General features: G+C 50.0%; 1 protein-coding gene across 1 annotated transcript in view; it reads left to right on the top strand.

Annotated features, from left to right (window-relative positions):
• Positions 1 to 22051, top strand: part of Tmem132b (transmembrane protein 132B) — a 243974-nt gene that overhangs the window by 16516 nt on the left and 205407 nt on the right. The window lies entirely within an intron of this gene.

The raw sequence follows: 22051 nt of genomic DNA, 5'->3' as shown, positions 1-22051 counted from the left end.
TACTGCACCTTGCAGAAGCTGTCAGGATACCCCAGCTTGTAATATAGACACACCTTGTTGCTGTGAAGATGTGGGACAGGGATGGCTTCTATAAGGAAGAATTCTCACTGTTAGCAGCATAGGATGCTGGATCATCTCCAACAAGGTCATGGTACAGATGTGGATGTCAAAGCTGGACCATCAAACAACATATTCCAGGCACCTGAAGTTCAGGGATGAAGTAGGCAGAGGGACAGTTACCAGCAAGCTTCAAACCCTGGTCAGAGGGATCTGGAATTCAACAGGGGTCTGGCTGGCCACCCAACTCTCTGAGCCTCAGTTTCTCTATTTAAAAAACGGGGTGTCAACTGGGCAGTGGGAAAGCAGAGATAGGCGGATCCCTGCGTTGGAGGCCAACCTGATTTCCAGGACAGTCGGGGCTACAGAGGAAAAAAAAAAAAAATAGAGTGTCAGTATTTAAGTTTTGAGCCTTTCTGAGCTCTGGAACCTGCTGAAAACGACCCCCTTAGAGCTGTTGCTGGGGGTGGGGCGGGGCGGGGTAGGTGCTTCCCTCGTGTGCACGAGGCTCTGTCTCTGTCCCCAGGCTTTCCTCTTCATTCTAGTTTCCCTTTCTTTCTATGTCACACTCCTGGACAAATGGCTATCAAAACGGTTGCATCAGCTCCTAGAACCCAGCATCGTCCTACTGAGACATCCTCATCGTTGGTGGGCGCCATAGCAGTGACTGTCCTGAGAGCACAGGGCTGTGGCCAGCCTATCCTGCTTAGACAGTGATGATAGCAGCCACAGAGGACAACCAGACAGGCACATACCCATGTTCAAGGACTCTTGGGGTCCCCCGTGAGGCTGACAATGGCAGCTTTCCTCCTGGGAAAGGGCAAGGGCAGGGGGTGACTTAACTATATCCCTGTACTTAAATAAAATCCCTGTGCTCTGTGCATTTGTTATTTATACATTTTGGGGGTGGGGTGGGGGCGGGCAGAGCCTTACTCTGCAGGCCTGGCTGTTCTGGAACTCACTGTGTGGATCAAGTTGACCTCACAGAGACCTGCCTATGCCTCCGTAGTGCTGGGATTAAAGGCTCATGCCACCATGCCCGGCACATTTGTTATTTTAAAAAACCGAAAAAAATACTTTAAAAGGCACCTTTTCACTCTCCTCCACAGCAAGAGAGGAAAAAAAAGACCTATTTAAGTGTTTTGCATAGATCCTGCCACTTGGTCCTTCCACGGGGGCTTTTTAGAACCATTTCCCTTCTGGGGGAACCCATGGCATTTGCTAAATGGTATCTCAGTTTCTCGTGCAGAAGTGAAATCTAAAAAGCTTAAACGCCCACAGCCTGGCATTCCGTTGTGGGGGGGCATGCAGGGGGGGGGGGTGGAGAGCGCCCGTTTTCCTCACTGTCAGCTGTGATTCAAGTTTGGTCTTGGACTGAGGCTGTGACTGAAAAATCATAGAAAGGTCCATGTAAGCTGTTCCAGCTGGGCCACCCAGGACTGTAGGTGAAGCCTGAGGAATCCATATGTTTCCTAATCTGCACCCAAGAGAGGATCGGAGTGGGGTGCTGTTGCATCTTACAAAGCTGGCATTAAAAAAAAATCTTTTAGAATTTTAGAATTAGCCAGTAACGCCATGCCTAGGTTTACAATGAAAGGAATTATAAACACATACCCAAACAGAAACCTATCCACAAACATGTGCAGCAGCTCTGTTTAGAGTAGCCAAAAGATGGGGCACCTGCTCACAAGTGGATCAACAAAGTGTGGTTTGCTACATGATGGAATACAATATAGCTTTGAAAAGGAATAGTGCTGGTAGGTTACACTGGATGGATGACTCGTAGAATACGCTGCTGGGGGCGGGGCTGGAGAGATGGCTCAGAGTATTAAGAATACTGGCTGCTCTTCCAAAGGTCCCGAGTTCAATTCCCAGCAACCACATGGTGGCTCACAACCTAATGAGAGCTGATGAGATACAATCTTTCAAGAAAAGGAATATGCTGCTGGGCTGGGTGGGAGGAGCCATACAAGTCAGGAAAATGCAGCCAAAACACAGGCCTCTGGAGCGTGGAAGCCACTCCATTGAGAATCCTATGACGATGGCCCTTGGGACAGCAGCATTAGGCAGACCGAATGGCTGTTGAGAATCCAGGCTGAGGTATCTAGGGGTGTTAGTCAGTTGTGTATTACTGTCATGTGAGCAACTTAAGGAAGAATAAACTGCAGAGGTTTCTGTCCATATTGGGAGGGCCGGGTGGGGCAATCACACTGGAAATGTATTTGCAATTGACTGACAGTTCAGTTCTGGATATCCTGGCCGCCAAAATGACTAAGGAAATAAATCCGGGTTTTTCATAGAGTCAGGACCCCCCTGCTCCCATTACAACATAGGGATTCTGTGCAATCTGAATATTACTGTAATTGCTTCTGGGACATTGCCTGCCACTCAAAAATATCACAACATAAAACCCTCATAAGTGAGCTGCGCGCAGTGGCGCACACCTGTAATCCCAGCACTCGAGGAGGCAGAGGTAGATGGATCTCTGTGAGTTCGAAGCCAGCCTCTTGTACAAAGCGAGCGAGTCTAGGACAGCCAGGGCTATACAGAGAAACCCTGTCTTGAAAAACCAAAGCCAAACCCAACCCAAAACAAAACACAAAAACAAACAAACGGAAACCTTGTAGGTGAACTGACAGTTTCTGTTGGTTCCTGTTTAACATTCTCAGCCTGGCGGGGGAAGGGGGGGTCTGGGGTCAGCACAGCTGTTCAGGGCTGGACAACCATAGTCACAGCTGGCTTGTCACTGTAGGGTGCCTCTGTCTGCTAGACGTCTACAGCAGTACTGTCCCTTTTCGCCTGCCCCCAGGATGATAGAAATGGCAAACATTGACACATCTCCTTGTATGAATTCTCTGGTCAAGGACAGAAGGCAGCATCTGCCCCCACCCTTCCATGTTAACAATTGTCCACCCCTGTCTGAAGGACCCGGCAGGAACTACAGATTCGATGGAGCTGTAAATCCAGTGCAGCCCAGAAAGTGAGATGTTGAGTGTGGCGAGAAATGGAGGGTGGCAGGAAGGGATTGTTGACAACGAATGGCCTGAACCACGGCAACCCCATAACGCAGGAAGGGGTGTCCAGGGTCGGAGCAGTTAGCACTTGGAAGGGTGGGAAATCGACCTGCTGTCCACTTAATGGATGGTCTAAAATGATGTGAGTGTTGGAGGATTCGCCGTGACCTTGGGAAGAAGACCGATGACGCTTTAAGATAGTTAAGTGAAAATCTGCGCCCTGCCAATCATCTTACGAAAGTCCAAGGAGGAGGTCTGGATGTTGCACCCTGGTGGAAGAGATGTTGCTGATGCAATTAAGCGATGCCCCTGGATGTTAGACTCCTTCAGCAGTTCCAGGAAATTTCAGATTGTGGGAACGCCCCTGCATTGCTGTATTGATCCCTATACTTAGGAAAAACCTGGGTCTGGGGGAGTAGTTCCTTTGTCTCTTTGGCTGCAAGGATGCCCAGAACTGAATTTACAGTAAATTTCTTACCATGTGTTTCTGGTTGTGGCTCGCCGTACACTGCACTAACTCCTCACCTCTCCCTCATTTTCTTCCTGGTCTGTGTGTTTTAGTCATATTAGATATAATAAGATGTTACTGGGGGCTCCCAACTAAGATAGCAGGAGCAGGGGCCCCACGGTGACCTCAACATCAGTGACTGACCTCCAGAGAGCAAGTGCCCCTCAAAGCCTCTCCCTGTCCCTTGGGGTCTCCGAGCCTCAGAAGGCAGGGTGCGAAGCTTTGCTGGGGTTGGGCTTTCCTGGCCTCAGATCTCCGGTCTGCTGTCTTCATTAGCACTTTGGGTCCCAGGGACCACCTGTGTAAGTGGTTGCTGATGCTTCTTGCCTGTCTGTGAAGCCACCAGGGCCTATCAGAAGTGACGGGGAATGCTGAAGCAGATGACAGGCTTTGGAGGAGCACTTCTGTGGCCTGCATATGGGTGGGCTGGAAGTGAACCAACTAGGGCTGCCCAGCTGAACTTTCTGTCATACACATACTTGTCTCTTCTCTTTTTTTTCATTTGTCAATCAGGTACATATGTATGTATGTATGTATGTATGTATGTATGTATGTATGTATGTATGTATGAATGAATGTATGAATGATATCTATCTATCTATCTATCTAGTAGATGTCTAGCTTATAGATAATTATCATCAATCACTTACTTATTTAAACGTTTATGCCTGCATGTATGCCTGTGTACCATGTGCACACAGTGCCCACAGAGGCCAGAAGAGGGCATCAGATCTCCAGGAACTGGAGTTGTAGATGGTTGTGAGCTGGGTAGTGGGAATCAAAGCCAGGTTCTCTAGGAGAGCAGCCAGTGCTCTAACCACTGAGCAATTTCTCTAGGTCTGTTACTTTCTGTTTTTTTTTTTTAAAGGTTTATTTATTATGTATGTAATGTTCTGCCTGCATGTACACCTGCACATCAGACGATGACACCAGATCTCATTAGGACCTTTGGAAGAGCAGCCAGTGCTCTCAACCGCTGAGCCATCTCTCCAGCCCCTACTTTCTGTTTTGAATGGCTCATCTCAGAAGTTTCTTTAAAGAAATCTTACCTGTGAGCCAAAAGGCAAGGCGGAAGGAAGTGGCCTTTCCCATGATATCCAGGAGGCTCAGTTTGTCCATGTGGCTGAGGTCGAGGCTGATACAGAACTGGGCTCCCTCACCTCAGCATTGGCACTGGGACCTGAGAGACTGCCTGGCTTTCTCAGACTTGCTTGACTGGAGACTGCCACATTGAGGAGCTGAGACCTGCTATCATCTGTTTTGTTTTTAAAACAAACACTTCCTAACTGACCTAGGCTGGCCTGGATTTTCTCTGACATCCAGGCTGGTCTTGAACTTGCTACTCTCCTGCCTCATCCTTAGTGCTGGAATTGTCAGCCTGTGTTTCCCTGCCTGGCTTAGAAGTTGCTTTCGGCTTGCTCATGGCATAGTTGATATTCTCTCTCTCCTCCCCCCAACCCACCCCCATATATTTTGTGTGTGTGTAAGTTTTCTGTGGCTGACACAGCAAACTGCCAAAGACCTACACTTCCTCATGTTGTGAGGCCAGAGTCTCTACCTAGGTGTCAGCTGAGCCATATTGCCTCCACTGTCTTGAGTATTCATGTGGGCAGGCTCAGCCCACTGTGGGCGGTGCCACCCCTAGGCAGGGGTTGTACATGAAAACAGTCAGAGCAAGCCATGGGGAGCAAGCCTGTAAACAGCACTCCTCCATGGCTTCTGCTTTAGCCCCTGCCTCCTGGTTCCTGCCTTGAGTTCCTGTCCTGGTTTTCCTTTGCAATGGACCGGTGAGCTTTAAGCTAGATAAAACCTTTCCTCTCCAAGTTGCTTTGGCCAGTGTTTTTATCATAGCATCAGAAAAGCAAACTAGAATAGTTCATGTAGGAAAACTTGGGCACAAAAAGAAAAATGTAGGGACCCAATCACAAGCCCTGACAAGGGCTCTTATTTCTTATCGGGGAAGAAATTCTTGATTAAAAAAAAATTTTCCCTTCTTTTTAGTCATGTGACTTGCCTCTTCTCCCTGCCCCCCCCCCCCACCCCAATCCCCAATCAATGTAGTATTGGGGCTGGAAAACATGGCTTCGTATTCTGAGAGCCAGCCAGTATTTAAACTCTAGGAGCCTAGAACAGAGTTTGATTTGCTTTTGGTTTTTGGTTTTTGGTTTTTGGTTTTTTGAGACAGGGTTTCTCTGTGTAGTCTTGGCTGTCCTGGACTCGCTTTGTAGACCAGGCTGGCCTCGAACTCACAGAGATCCGCCTGCCTCTGCCTCCTGAGCGCTGGGATTAAAGACATGCGCCACCACACCCGACCCCAAAACAGAGTTTGAAACCAGTTTCTGAACCACAATGTAAATGGAAACAAAAGCTTAACGCCCTCCCACCTGTCATTTATTTTGGGACAAGGCCTCAAACTCACCCTACACCTGAGAATGACTTTGAACATCGGATTATTAGGCCTCTACCTCCTGAGCGCTGGGATTAGAGGTGTGAGCCACCATGCTTGGCTTAAAAAGAGACTTTGTCCCCTCAAGACAGGGGTTTTTCTGTGTAGCCTTGGCTGCCCTGGACTTGCTTTGTAGACCAGGCTGGCCTCGAACTCGCGGAGATCTGCCTGACTCTGCCTCCTGAGTATTTTGATTAAAGGCGCGTGCTACCATGCCTGGCCAGGAGATCATTTTAGAACTAAGCAAACCAACTTTTCTAAATGTCTCCTTTTCCCCAAAGCCCAGAAATGATCTGCAGAAGAGCATTTCAGCTCGCGGAATTTTCCAGATGAGCTCTCAGCTATAAACACCTCCTGATTAGACAAATTATAAACTGGCACCGGGAGAAAGTTTGTCACAAATATAGAATTGACACCTGTCCGCCAAGACAGACGGGAACACTCTGTAAATATTGGGACCGGGTTAGCGTTCAAAGTCTGCACCCTGTATGCTTTCCTATCATAAATATATAAATAGCTCCCAAACCATTCCTAGGGACTCTGAGCTTGGCTTCTTTGGGCAATTAATTAATTGGAATATTCAGTAAAATTGTTCTGTTGTTCTTTTCTGTGTCTGGGTCTGGCGAGGTGTTATTTTTGATTCTGCTGCCTCATGAACAGAACTCTGTGTGTGTGTTCAGTTTTAAAGTTCGAGAGCAGAATGGTGGGGTGCCAGATGGTGGCCTGGCGCGTGTGCCATTGTGCTATGTACTTTCTCCCACTCCCGAGCAGACCTTGCCGATGGACATGACTTTGCTCTGACCAATTCTAGCCTGGAGAAGGTTAGATGCCTCAATCTCCTGATTTGTCTGATGGGTGGATGGGTCTGATGGTCCAGAATGTGGAGAGGGTCTCAGATCTCAAACAGACATCTCTGATTGTCACTGCCTTTGGTCAACGGATTAACCTAGGAAAGCAGACTCGACCAGGCCAAGCCCAGAGGCGAAGGAGTATGTGGCTGGTATAGGAGGCTTAGGAGGCACAATCTGAGTGGGGTTCTTTCAGACCCCAGAGGAGTCAGCTTCTCCTTTCATGGTTTAGAAAAAGGTTCGGTGTGTTTTCTAAGGTATCAGAAAATATCTTTTTCCTTCCTTCCTTCCTTCCTTCCTTCCTTCCTTCCTTCCTTCCTTCTTACTTTTTGAGACAGAGTTTCTCTGTGTAGCCTTGGCTGTTCTGAACTCACTTTGTAGACCAAGCTGGCCTCGAACTCACAGCAGTCCCACTGTCTCTGCCTCCTGAGTGCTGGGATTACAGGCTGTGCCACCACACCTGGCTCTGGAAAATATCTCAGAATGAACTCTGCTTCCCCAGGGAGAATGTTATTCCTGCCTGTCACCTGAGGCTCTGGTACGGATGGGAGCTGGCGGGGGTGGGTGGGTGGGTGGGGGCTGGGGGAGTTGGGGGTGTGGGAGTAGGTGGGGGAGGGGCTGTGATGAGAAGGTTCTCTGTGGCCTGATCCCAGAGCCTGCGGTCAGGTGAGGTGGAAAAATGGATGGATGCCCCTTAGATACCCTAAGCCAGACTAATTCTCAGTGACAGGTCCTGGACTCAGGAGGCTGAAGCTTCCTGTCGATGGTGGCGGGGTTGGCCCTGGGGTGGCGGTGCCTAGGATGGCCTTATTTCTTACCTATGCTAAAGGAGGTAAATAGGAAGCTAATCCAGGCAGGCAGCAGAGAAAGCAAGTGAGTGCCTTGCACACGGTGTTCTGCCAAAGCTGGGGCCTGGCAGGGCCAGACAGTGAACCTGTAGGGTCACCCCAGCCTCTTCCTCTTTCTCCATCTCTGCTGACTTTGCCAACTGCCTGCCCTCTCCAAGGTTCCATTGGCTGCCCTGCCCCTCACCGAGGTGAGTTCTGTTCATCTCCAAGGAGAAGTTACATAATGAGAAATAATGTGAAAAATGTTGAGAAATATTATGAGAAATAATAGGAGGACTGCGTGTGGCATCGGGTATGGTTGCTGTGCTGTGTGGACGCGCCCACCCGTGTTATGTTAGTCACTCTTCTTGTCGCCATGACAAAATACGCGACGCAGGCTGCTTTGGGAAGAAGGCCTAACTTTAGACCACAGTTTGAGGTCACACAGTCCACCATGGCAGGGAAAGCATGGCAGCAGGACCGTGAGGCAGCTGGTCATATGACATCTAGTCAGGAAGCAGAGAGAGTTGAACACTGGGGCTCAGCTCGCTTCCTCCCGCTTATTCAGTCTGTGGCCCCAGCCCATGGGATGGCACTGCCCACATTTACCGTGGCCGTCTGGGCTTAGTTAACCTGGTCTAGATAACCCCACAGATGTGTGCCTGGACTCTTACCTCCTAAGAAGATTCCGGGTCCCATTAAGATGACAAGCAGGCCGGGCATGGTGGTGCACGCCTTTAATCCCAGCACTTGGGAGGCAGAGGCAGGCAGATTGCTGTGAGTTCGAGGCCAGCCTGGTCTACAAAACGAGTCTAGGACAGCCAAGGCTATGCAGAGAAACCTTGCCTCAAAACAAAACAAAACAAAACAAAAAAAGATGACAAGCAGTCTGTTCCTTTGTCCCTTCCCCCAGCCATCGATGGCTACTGCCTGCTTCTGTCATGGATTTGCTCTACTTGTGACCTCTCCTACAAACGTAGCTGTATGCTATGTTTAGAACGTAACAGAACACTTGGAGTTCATTTTGTGTACCAGAAAACTACCCTTCCTCCCTGTTAATGGTTGAGTAGTATTCCATGGCAGCAGGGGCCGCATTCTGCTTGTCCGTTCACCTACTGGAGGATGCTTGGGGCTCCTGAGTTCTACTGTGTGTGACACTGGTATGTCCTGCCTCTGCTGTCTCCAGAAGAGTCCTGCTGTCATGTAGGTAGCCACAGAAGTGCAGTCCCAACCTGGCCCTGGCTGATGTGTCCTGACACCTGCCCTGTGCCCCTGCATGGCTTCTCTTCCACTTCGAAAGCCCAGGTCTTGGCCTTGGGGTGGGGGGTTGTTTCAGGGAGCCCTTCCCTCTCCTCCTCATCTTTTCATGGTCATTGAGTTTGGGTCCCCACATGTTGAGACACAGACAAGGGCAGTAGGACATTATGTATAATGGCTGGCACCATGACAAGGCACAGAAAGAGGGGAAAGGGGAGGGAGGAGACAATTGGCGCCAGCCAGCAACTGGCTAATGTTATGGCTTCTGGGGTCTAAGGATGCTGGGCCACTGACTCACAGGTTCCCAGCTTCTCTGGGTGGGGTTAACTCTTTGTTACCATCTGCATCCAGACCTGTTTGCTTTTGGGTAGGAAGCCAGGCAGGGAACAGCAGGTACTTCTGGCGGGGGAACTGTGTTCAGAATCTGTGACCACGGATTTGATGTTGCTGCTGCCCCCAGCTGCCCCCTTATGTCTCAGCCCATGCCTTGATGACTCCACCTTAGACAGGTTGTTCCGGGTTGCTTAGACCCAGTGAGCCTGACATCCTGTCCCCCTCTTGCCCCTCCCTCCACCCCACCCCTGCCCTGTGTCCTGTTCATCTCCTTCATTGGTATGATCTCAGCTTTTCCTTTTCTTTTTTTGTGGTGCTAGGGCCTTGTACATGATAGGTAAGCACTCACCATTGGGCCACACCCCCACCTCCTCACTGGGGGGATTCTAGGCAGGGGTTCTACCACTGAGGCACATTCTCATTCTCAGCCTGCCTGCCAGTGATACCTACTGATTTTGCACCAGTGCTCCCTTGGTGGGGACCTCTGCAGTGCAACCCTCATGGCTCTGTGCTCTTTTCTGCATCCCGTGTGCTGAGCATCCTTGTGGGCACAGTGGATGCTACACGGGTGGTGCTAAATGAACACATTGGCAACCACAATGACCCTCAGCTCTCCCACCTCAGTCCTGAGGAAGCCAAGGATCTAATCCCCCCCTCCCCCCAGAACAACCCCACAGCTTGAGGAGCTCTGAGTGCCTGCCCATATTTGCTTTTCAAACTGGGCTTGTTTTCATTTGACTTTGGGGTGTCAGCCTTTTTCTCTTTCCTTCGAAAGGGCCTGGCTGCAGAGGGTGAAGATGCTGAGGGACTCCGGAGGGTTTTCTCTCACGAGGCTGCCTGTTTGTGAAAACAATCTCAAAGCCGACTCAGCGCTCTCTGCGCGGTGAAATTTAGTTTTCTCTCCCCATTCCTTCTTCTTCAAGCTCTGGGCTGTTCTGCTACTGTGAATTCCCGGGAGTTCTGGGTGTTGATTTTGTGTTGTTCCATATCTGTTATTGCGGTGAATTCAAATAGCTATTTTTTTATTTTATAAGCTTAGTGGTTCTGCTTCCTTGGGCATGATTCTTGAGAGAGATTTTGTTAGGAAAATTTCTAGAATCCCGGGAAATATAAAAAAGGAAAAAGACGAGAAAAACTAATGAAGGGGTGCTGGGAGGGGCTGGGGTAGAAGATGAAAGACAGAGCCCCTCAAATGACCCGCTGAGTCCTTTTTTGTTTTTGTTTCTGTTTTGTTTTGTTTGTTTTTCCTGAGACAGAGTTTCTCTATGATAGCCTTGGCTGTCCTGAACTCGCTTTGTAGACCACGCTGGCCTCGAACTCACAGCCATCCGCCTGCCTCTGCCTCCCGAATGCTGGCATTAAAGGCATGCGCCACCACGCCCAGTGATCCACTGAGTTCTTCTCAGGACTGAGACAGTTGGAATCTTCGCCCAGACTAAGACTGGGTGGGAGGGCGGTTGAGGATGTCTGACAGGGGATGTGGGAAGACAGATGGTGAGTAGAGGAGGTCTGGGGCTTGGGTTGATTTTAAGGGAGAAGTGTGAGATTTTGAGATTCTTTATGCCAGGTGGTGGTGGCGCACACCTTTAATCCCAGTACCTGGGAGGCAGAGGCAGGTGGCTCTCTGTGAGTCTGAGGCCAGCCTGGTCTACAGAACAAGTTCCAGGACAGCCAGGGCTACACAGAGAAACTGTCTCAAAAATTATTATTTTTAAAAGTTAATTGCATGTGTTTGTATGTGTCTATGTGTGGGTATGTACACATAGGTACAGTGACAAGGAGGCCAGAAGAGGGCTCAGATCCCTTGGAGCTGGAGTCACAGATGGCTGTGAGCTGCCGTATGGGTACTAGGAACTGAATCTAGGGCCTCTGCAAGATCAGCCAGTGCTCTTAATTGCTGAGCCATCTCTCTAGCCCTTGAAATGTGAAATGTCTATGTGTTGCTGCTGATTCAGCCCGCTCAGGAATGGGGTGTGTGGTCTCTTATTCACACTGACTAGAATCTCACACTTAGGATGCAGGTTCTCTGGCCCTGGAGTCACAGATTTAGAATTATCTTGGTTGTAAAAAAAGAAAATGAGAGAGAGAGACAGACAGAGAGAGAGACAGAGAGAGACAGAGAGAGAGAGAGAGAGAGAGAGAGAGAGAGAGAGAGAGAGAGAGAGAGAGGGAGGGAGAGAGAGAGAGAGAGTGAGAGAGAGAGAGAGAGAATATTCCCCCTTTGGTTGACATAAGAGAAAGCTTAGTGTTTTGGTATTGGGCATGGCTGGTTCTAGGAGCTGGTCCCTTTCTTTTTTTCATTTCTTGGATCTGATTTTCTCTCTGCGACCCTCCATTCTCAGGCATGTGCTGCTCTCACAGTGACAGAGTAGGTAACACCTGTTTTAGTTTATGTGTTTATATTGGTTTCATTTCTCCTGCTGTGATAAAACATCCCGACAAAGGCAATTCAGGGGGGGAAAGGATTTATTTTGTCTCCTTGTTCCAGAGGGAAAGTTCACTGTGGTGGGGAAAGGCATCGTGGCAGGAGCATGAGGCCAACAGGTCACATTGCTGTCACATGCACCAACAGTCAGAAAGAGTGAGCTAAGAAGGAACGCATGCTCACATACCCGGTTGTGCTAGCTCCGTTTCTCCATTCTTACAACAGTCCACGTTCCCCTGCCTAGGAAATGGTGCCACCCACAGTGGGCTAGGTTTTAATATCAATTAATGTAATCAAGATATGCCCCCATAGGCGTGTCTGTAGGCCAACCTGATGTAGACAGTCTTTCCTTGAGACTCTTTTCAGAAAACTCTAGATGGTGGCAAGTTTGTGACCAAGGTTAACCAGCACACTTGCATTTCATAGGCTCAAGAGGGACAGCCTGTTCTTTCCTAAAAGCATTCGCATCACCAGTGAGGATGCCTTGGTCTTGCTGTAGTCGGTGGGGATGAGGTGAATGAAGGCAGGGTCACCTTCTGGAGGAAGCCTTAACAGAGGCTCCATTGTCTGTGCCTGACTTTGAAGGATGGAGAGGTGGGCTGTGTGGACCCTAGTAATGGTACTGGGTACTGATGCCAGGGCAGCAGTCTACCCTTGTGGACCTGTTGTGGTGACCTTTGGGGCCTGGTTTTTGAGCTAGTACCCATGGTGGCAACTCCCTGGTTTGGCCAGTGGCTTCCTCATATTAGGGACAGTGGCTTCCCTGGTGCCCTGGATCTGCGTGAGGGTCATTTCTGGTGTGTGTGTGTGTGTGTGTGTGTGTGTGTGTGTGTGTGTGTGTGTATGTCTGTCTTGTCTGTCTGTCTGTCTGCTTGCCTGCCTCCCTCTGTTATTCTCCTCTGCTCTCCCTGAGAAGCCCTTTTCTATCCCTGCTGGCCCAAGGTGGCCTCTGCTCTCTGCAACCAAATCCCAACCAACATGTTTAGTTAGCTTCTCCAGGCTGTGGCTGTCAAAACTCCCAGTGTCAGGAGTGGAATAAATCTGTTGTTTTCACAGCATCTGGGGCAGAAGGTGCCCACAGAGACGCTGCTTTGGCTGACTGCATGTGCCCTGGCCACCAGCTGCCTTGAGACAGAAGCTGTGATCAGACCCGATGTCTTACAGGGCTCATAAGGGCATTTCACAGGCCCTGCCAGGCTCTCAAGGGAGAATGACAGACTTATTATGGCAAGTTAGAAAACTGCATGAAGGCTGCTCGCCTAGCACATCACATGTAGGTCTGTCCAGCTCAGCACAGCTCTCCAAAGCCCCCACTTTCTTCCATATGAGGCCTGGTGCTACTGGTGGCCTCTTGAGGTTTGATACTACGCTTTGGATGTGAACTGTCCCCCACCCCCACCCCCCACCCCCGGGCCCTGTGTTGGGACACTTAATGCCCAGCAGGTGGCGCTGTGGAGAGGGTGTCTAACCTTTAGGAGGCGGAGTTTAGTTGGAGGAAGTAGGTTCCTGGTGGGTAGACCTTTTCGGTGGGGGAGTGGGGGTGAGGAGGGTCGTCTATAGCCTGTGTCTGCTTCCGAATCCGAATCCGCTCTCTGCTTCCTGATCCCCAAGATACAAGCAGTCACTTTGCAAAATCTCCTGCTGCCATGCTTTCCTCACCACCAAGGGGTACACTTCACATGGGGGGGGGGGATTAAGGGGTCAAGACAAATGGCCCTTCCTTCCTCCAGTTACTTCTGGGAGGCACTTGGCCCCAATATTGAAAAAGTGGCTAACAGCGTTTCTGCTATTCCTGGACATTTGAAGTCTGGGGTGATCTTTAGGGACACATCTACTGTGCAACCAGCTGGACATACTACACCAGTTCTGTGGCTGATTTAGAGCTTGCGCTGGAGACACTGCCCCGAGGACAGGAGGCAGTACCTGGCCTCCAGAGCTCCAGAGGCTGTTGCGAGCGTGCCTGCCACAGGTCAGGCCTTTAAAATTTTTTCTTTAAAAAAAAAAGAAAAAAAAGAAAAAAAAGATTTATTTATTGATTATGTATACAGTGTTTTCCCTGCATGTACACCTGCACACCAGAAGAGAACATCAGATCTCATTATAGATGGTTGTGAGTCACCATATGGTTGCTGGGAATTGAACTCAGGACCTTTGGAAGAGCAGCCAGTGCTCTTAACCTCTGACCCACCTCTCCAGGCCAGGTCAGGCTTTCTTATTTTGTGTCCGGCCATAAGTCCTGTGGGTGGTTAGGCGACAGGTGTTAGTGACTTGTGACCTGAGTTCTGCCACCTGCTGTGTGGCCAGCCCAGGTGAAAGATGTGGGGAGAGGTGGGTAGGTGACCCTCAGCAGCTCTGCTTCTGGTGTTTTAGACACCGTGTCCTTGTTGTTACCACAAGCCCACCCACTATACTGTCCAGAGCTGCACTTTAGGCTCAGGCTGTCCCGACCAGGTCTGCCTTGGGATGCCGGGTGGCTCACGCCGGCATCGCTGTGGCTGGTCACAGGTTGGAGAAGCAATAATAACTATGGCCGCCTTGATACAAATTAGGCTATCTGTGTGATGCCCGCCATGGGTGGAGCAGGCAGAGCCATTGTAATGACCCGAAGGCACCTGGGTGCTAGCAGGACCTGGAGGTGTCCCTACTCTGGTTCCCTCAGAGTCCCGCTTGGTTTTTGTTTTTTTGTTTTTAAATAATTTATTTTTATTTTGTGTGCACTGGTGTTTTGCCTGCCTGTATGTCTGTATGATGGTGTCAGATCTTGGAGTTATAGACAGTTGTGAGTTGCCACGTGGGTGCTGGGAATTGAACCTGGGTCCTTTGGAAGAGTAGTCAGTGCTCTCAACTGCTGAGCCGTCTCTCCAGCCCCCAGAGTCCTGCTCTGTGACTATGATGGTTTGACATGACAGTAGATATTGATAAAGATCGGAGCATAATGCCACTCCCTTTATGTGGCCACCTCGGTGGGCCTGCCATTGTGACTGGGATGGGTCCCTTCTCCCTCCCACTTTCCATGACCTCGGGGGAGCGAGATCCAGGGTGCTGGTGCCGGCTGATCTGTACGTGATGCACTGAGCTGTGAGTGTGGCCTGACTTTAAGAGGCACTGGCCTGCACCCCAGGCCATCACCACACCACAGGCCTGCATGCTGTATTTCCCAAACACCACACCTCTGTTTCTTTGTGATCTCTCATTGTTTTCTGCACAGTGACATGGCAAAAACCCTTATTAAGGGAGCCTCAGTCTCTTCAGCATGGCTGGATGCGCATGCAATGCGCGTGGCTTTGGGGTCGGGCTCGTATCTTCATGCATGCTGCCATTTAAAGAGGCAGCCAGATCCCAGCCTTGGTCCACCTCTCTTTCCTTCCCTCCTCCCCCCCTCACCCCCATGGACAGATCCAGTACTGATTTTCCCACTATGGGCTTTTCTCTTCACCTCCGAGATGCTTTGGTTCTTAACTGGGAGCCAGCCTCCTGTCCTGCGTAGCACGTTCCCTCTTGCTCTTTGTTCTCATGGACAGCATGATGGATTTCGCTGTCTTGCAGCATCTGTCACCGTGACATCATCCTCTTGTTAGGCATCCCTGGCATGCTGGCTGGCACACTTGGTTGGGACTTCAGCATTTTATCACAGTCATAGTCCAGGGGTGGGGCGGAGGCCGCAGGCTGAGATGAGCAAGATGGGACAGGATTTATTACCAGAGTTATTACCATGCCAGGTTCAGGATGGATATTTTTAGGGGATACCGAGGCAGGTGAAGGGAACTTGAAAGGGACTCTCTTCTGGCACGGACATACAGTTTGCTGCTTGGTTGCTCCCAGTGACAAGGGGTGCTCACTACCTAAAAAGCAGCCTCTTCCATCACAGCACAGGTCTAAGCAATGCAGCTTTCTGTTTTCTTACTGTGTGTCTCTAGCTGTTCATCTTGGAGATTAGGGACTTGTCCAGGAGTCAAAAGCCTGTTACCTTTTATCTCTAGGCTAAGAAATTCTCTATTCTGCTTTTAGTTCCATGAACGTTTGCCTAGAGTGGTGTTCTATTACCATGTGTTGCAGTGACCAAAATACAAGCTACAACAGCTTACAAGGAAGGACTGAGGTTGGGCTCAGGGTGTCAGAAGGTCACTGGACCCATGCATACACTTGGGCCGCACATCATGGTGGTGGGAACACGTGGTGGAGGAGGCTGTTCACATCTTGGCAGACAGGAAATAGGGAGGGAAGACAGGAAGGGGTCAGGGCAAGGCAGAGCATCTAGGACACACCCCTGTGACCTACACCCTTCAGCTACCTCCTACCTGCCTCAAGCTCCTGCTGAGCTGTGGCATTTATGATGAGGCAGGGACCCTCTGAAGAAGCCGTCAGCTGCAACCATGACCAGTACAGAGCCCACTGGCATGCTCACATCCAACCCCTGACACGTCACATTGAAGTCTCTGTGCTTATCTTTGGGGTGAGGGGAGGTCCTCCGTGCTGCTGACTATCCTCTGTTCCTCTACTCCCCCCCCCCCCCCACCCTGACCTGTTTTCACTTTGTTGTTCCTTGAGATTCTTTTTCCCCTTTTGGTTGAAACCTTTCTGCGTTTTCTGGCCTCCCTCCCAGGGATAACATTTGGACCAGGGCTGGCTGACATAACCTCGGCAGCCTCTGGGTGGCAGGTGACTGAGCAGAGATAAGATTATGGCCAATCAGAGACTAGCCTCCTTGCTGACTGATCAGAATACAGCATCATTATGGCCTGTCAGAAACCAATCTCTTTTTTGACCAGTGAGAGCACAACTTTCCCTTGGGCCATTCAGAGCATAGGCTCTTTGCTGACTAACCAGAACACAACATACCACGACCAATCAGAGCACAGCATCTTCACTGTCTTCATTCAAGAATGGGCCTGACTTAAAAGACTAAATACACCTCAGAGGTTTGGTAGGGATGATGTATGAATCCTCCCCCTACCTCCTCCCCCTCCCTCCTCCCCCTACCTCCCCCCTCCCTCCTCCCCCTCCCTCCCCCTCCCCCTCCTCTCGCTCCTACAAACCAGGCAAACTTGAACCTCTTTTTCCTCTGTCTCCTTCCTCAACCTGTCTTTCTTCATTAAGCCAGGTACAGCTGGTTTTCTGTGATTTGTTGCTAAGAGCTTTGAGGGGGTTGGTGTTTCAGGACACACCCTTCCTCAAGATTCTGGATTTGCTCGTAGGTTCTGCGTGGCCAGCATGCAAGCCCACTTGAAGTAAACTCCCAGCTGGTGTGGTGTGGTCTGTATTCTCCTCCTGATCACCTCAGAGGTGATCACCAGGGAATAAAATCTGCAGCTGTCACCTGCACACATGCCAACGCCCCCCCCCCCCCCCCCCCCCCGGCTGGGAGTCTAAGCAGTGGCTGTGTAGCTCTGGGGTTGTTTGTCTTACCTTCCTTCAGTGGGGCCATTAGGAACTGATAGGTATAGCGAGCACCATGGGGTTGAGCCTTAGAAGCCCGCGAAAGTCCTTTCCAAGTGTCAACTGGTGAACTTGTTTCCATGGTCTTAAGTTCACCCCAGCTTATCTGGGGAGAGAGGCCGAGGAGGAGATCTCCGCACCTGACTTGAGTTATTGCCGTGTTTTCGGGAGGTTACAGGGGGCATCAATTACCGCGTCGCATGGGTCTTTTACGACGCTGACTTTATTACCTGGGTCTGGATTTATACAGCATTTGATAGCGCTTATACCGCTAGATGCATAAAACACTGTTTGGATGTGCCCATGGCTTTGTCTGAGCACACCCCATGGGAGGCTACTAAATTACAAGGCAATCTATCTATTCCATTTAGAGGGATGCGCCAGTCGATGCGCTGGTCTTGGTTTATGTGCTGCCGTACACCTTGGTCTGCAGTCTGTGCTGGGAAGGAAATTGGAATGGGGAGTGGGTGGAGAATTGGAGTCAGTCTTAGGCCTGCGCCAAAGCGGTGTCTCCCTGTCCCTTTTCTTTCTTTCTTTCTTTTTTTTAATTTTTAATTTTTTTTATTAATTTATTCTTGTTACATCTCAATGTTTCCCCGTCCCTTTTCAAGGTGCTGGCCTGAGTGTATGCACTAGTAAGAGCCTTGAAGTCACCTCTAGCTCATGACTCTCCCCTTATTAACTGTGCACCTGACCTTGTCCTTAGGAGCTGTGTGGCCAGGGTGCCGTTGGGAAGGGAGTTATAGCACCTCTGTGTGATTGTTTTTTTTAATGGTGACAAGGGATCAGCAACACTGTCATCTTTTCTCAACCTTAAAAAAAAAAATAGATTTAGTGTGTGTGTGTGTGTGTGTGTGTGTGTGTGTGTGTGTGTACACGTGCACGTGCACGCAGGTGTCCATGGAGCCAGAAGAGGGCACCAAATTTCTTGGAACAAGCGTTAAAAGAATCTGTCAGCCACCCAATGGGGGCATTGGGATTGGTCCTTTGTTTTTTGTTTTTTGTTTTTTTTTTCGAGACAGGGTTTCTCTGTGTAGCCTTGGCTGTCCTGGACTCGCTTTGTAGACCAGGCTGGCCTCAAACTCACATCAACCCACCTGCTTCTGCCTCCTGACTGCTGGGATTAAAGGCGTGCGCCACCACACTTGGCTCGGGATTGGTCCTTTGTAAGAGCAGCAAGTGCTCATAACTGATGATGCTCTGTTTCTTCAGCCCCATCTCCCAGCCTTTGACCGCAAGATGTGGGATGATCTTTCAGACAGATGATGTGTGTTTATGTTAGGTGGTGGCCTCCATATTTGAACAAGTGTCTGATTGCTCCATGGTCTCTATGTTGGGGCTCAGCCCACGGTTTGTATTGGGGCAGGGTTAGGTGGGGCTCAAAGATTCGATTTTTAGCATGTTTCTACCAAACGCTGGAGAGCTACATTCTGAGGACCACTGAGTCACGAGGCTAAGGGGCCCTTAGAGGTTCCTTAGAATTATCTTGCCATAGTTGCCTAGTAAGTTGGTCTGTTAGCTGGGATTGTCTGAGTAGAACATAGGGTGCCCAAGGCACACTCTCCTACCCTCAGCTGTAGGAAGCCAGTTTACTCTGAGACCCAGAGGGATGAAATCATGTTACTGAGGTCCCCGCATTGTCATTCCTGGCAGTGTCACTCAGGACTCTGCCCGCTTAGGAGCAGTTTGACAGCAGTGCAGGACTGAGAACTGAATGGGTCTCTGAGACCCTTTTGGGTTCTGTGGTTGGTGATGGGAAGGGGGGATAACGATTCTAATGTCACAGTTAGAAATATAAGCCCAAGTAGCAGAGAGGGCACAGCCTGCCTTCCTGAGGGGGCTCAGAGCTATCTGGGTTTGAAGTTTGTCCATCATCTTGAAGGCACTCAGGAGAGTAAATGACAGCTTGCAGAGGTGGCCTCTGACCTCTCCCCAGGCATTTTCTAGCCGTGTGTGTGTGTGTGTGTGTGTGTGCATGTGCGCGTTTGGCTTTTACATGAGAGCTGTGGATCAGAACTCAGGTCCCCATGTTTGGGCAGTAAGCTCTTGTCCCACTGAGCCAGCTCTCCTGCCCCTGTATTTTAGTTTTCTTCCCTGCTCCCAGGAGGAGTTTATTTGGCAGAAGTAGGAGAGCAAAAGCCGTCTCAGAGTGGAGGCACTAGAGAGAGATTGACGGAGAGAATGAAAAAGCAGAGAGGGAGGGAGGGAAGGAGGGAGGGAAGGAGGGAGGGAGGGAGAGAGGGGGGTGGAGATATTTTTGTTTTCTTGAGACAGGTCAGGTCATATAGCCCAGGCTGCTGTCAAATCCATGAGAGTCCTCCTGCCTCAGCCTCCTAGGTGGTGAGATTGCTGTTTTGTCAGTTTTTCTGAGAGCCGGGTCCCTTTGTAAGGTGGTGCATACTGGTGGCAGTATGGAGTTCGTGCCTACAGAGTCTTTGGTCTGTGCTGGGCTGTGTTGTGGATGAAGTTTGACTGTTGCTTGCCTGCTCAAAATATCTGATCCAATGTCGACACTTTAGTAATACCGTTATTATAGATGAAGCCCACTCCTCTGCCCCTTCATTTATTACTCGCAATAACCATGGAAGCTTGTCGGTTTTGTCCTGGGCCAGGACTTCAGAGTGGTGAAGGTGTTGAGGGTCACTGAGAAGCAGTGGAGTGGGATTTGAACTCCTGTCTGACACCACAATTAAATAAATCTGGTTGCCTTTCCCTTCTATGCAATTAGGTGCTCATCTCTGTTTCCACTGAGGCTCATTCCCCACATTGATCCAAGTGGAGAGTGTGGTCGATGGGGAAAGAGAGAAAGATCTAGAAAGTCACACCAGCTGAGAAGGGCAACTCGAAGCCAGTAGCTACAGCATCCAGAGGTATTTGCTCAGGAGATGCCAGTAAGGGAGCTTGGGTCGGATTCACCTGTCGCCAATTGTAGCCCAGGCTTTCGGAAGGCAACAGAGGCAATAGCCTGCTTCCTCGAGGCTTAGCTCCCAAGTTTGCTAGGCAATCTGAGAGCTGGCACAGGCGGCCCTTGATTGGAGCACTCAGGATCAGAGATGGAATCTTGCTCCTGTTGAAATGCTCTTTTTTCTCCCTCCTGGGACTTAGCAACTTGCCTTAGACACAGGGGATTGTGACAGGTGGGCTGATGGGGACCCCCCCACTCCTCTATGATGTGGGGGGCACAGAGGCGTACCGTTCTGAATCCCTGAGGGAGCCTGTGGGACTCTGACTCATCCCCACCTTTGTCACCTGTCATCCCAGCTCAGAACAAGGTAGGGTGGTGAGGGGAGAGAGCTTGCAGAGCCAGCTCCCCACCCACCTCTGTGTGTGTGTGTGTGCGTGTATGTGTGTGTGTGTGTGCTACAGAGCCACTGTTGCCCATAGGGGTGGCATGGCTGTGCCATAAGTTGCAGGCAATTATCAGTTCTCGGTCTAATTCCACTCTAGGTGACTGTCAAAAATCCACAGAAGAGTCTCCTAATGAAACGGGAAAGTGTATAGGTGAGCCCTCTCGCACACCAATGGAATGCCTTTTTTATTTGTTAATAATTGCTCCCACAGGTTAGGCCTCACGATATCAAAGTGGCTTTCCTTGTTCAGCAGTTAGTACAAATAGCTCATCTTGGGTACCTACTGGAGTCTGGGGGCTTGATGGACAGGCAATGGGACCTCGGGGTGGGTCTTCACTCTTTCCTTCCCCCTCATTTTATTTATTTATTTATTTATTTATTTATTATTCTTTGCCTCATGAGGAAAAATATAATAGTTTAACAAGGAGAGCCAAAAGGATGGTTCTAGAGGGACATGTTCCTGTGGAAGCTGTCAGAGGGCCTGTATCACAAGGTTTGATGGAGCTCATGTTTGATTCTGGGGAACAATTGGGAACTTCACCTGGGTGGGTGGAGTCACGCTTCTGCTCTTGACCTTCAGCCTTAAGGTGAAGCCATCTGGATGTGTATTTGAAAAGCATGTGGAGGGGGCTGGGGAAAGCTAGGTCACTGCTTAAGAGCACTGGCTGCCCTTGCAGGGGACCCAAGTTTTATACCAAGCTCTGTTAGGGAGGCTTGCCACCATCTGCAACTCCAGCTCTTGAGGATCCGATGCCCTCTCCCGACTTCTGTGGGCACTGCATGTACGTGGTGCATATACGTATATGCAGGCAGAACACCTCACACATAAAATACTTAAATCTAGGGAGGGAGAGATGGCTCAGTGGTTAAGAGCACCTGTTGCTCTTGGCAGAGAACCAGGTTGAATGCCAAGCACCAATTTGGAGGCTCGCAACCAGGTGTAACTCTAGCTCCAGGGGATCTGGTCCCCTTTTCTGACTTTCGCAGGTACCAGGCCCACATGTGGTTTCAGATACACACATGCAAGCAAAACGCCCCCACACATCGAATAAATAAATCCCGTAGCTTGGCATGTTAGCACACACCTTTAATTTCAGCCCAGAGCCAGGTGGATCTCCGTGAGTTCGAGGCCAGGTGGTTTACAGAGTGAGTTCCAGGGCAGGTGGGGCTACGTAGAGAGACTCTGCCTCAGACAACAATAACAACAACAATCTAAAGACACCAGGTGAAGTAAAAAGCAGGCAGAGGTTCAACTCTCGTGATTCTCCGCAGTAGTGAAGGGGGGTCAGGTAGTTAGTTGTGTCAGGTCCTGCCATCCAGACACTGAAGAGCTCAGCTTGAGTATGTGGGAAGAAGCAGGTATGGTCCCCACCTCCAACCCCCCTGGTCCCTCCTCTCCCTATGCTATGAGAAAGTAATGAAGGCAATGCTGACTCCAAGCCCACGTTTCCACCATCACTTTCCTCTTTATTTAGGATGTAGTTACTGGGCCAGTCTGTATCAGGGGTGGGAAGTGGGCTAGCAGATGAGGTGACCCTCATGGTACTGAG

This window comes from Acomys russatus, chromosome 19 (assembly GCF_903995435.1).
Source record: "Acomys russatus chromosome 19, mAcoRus1.1, whole genome shotgun sequence".
Lineage (NCBI taxonomy): Eukaryota > Metazoa > Chordata > Mammalia > Rodentia > Muridae > Acomys > Acomys russatus.
This window is presented reverse-complemented; position numbering and strand designations above follow the sequence as displayed.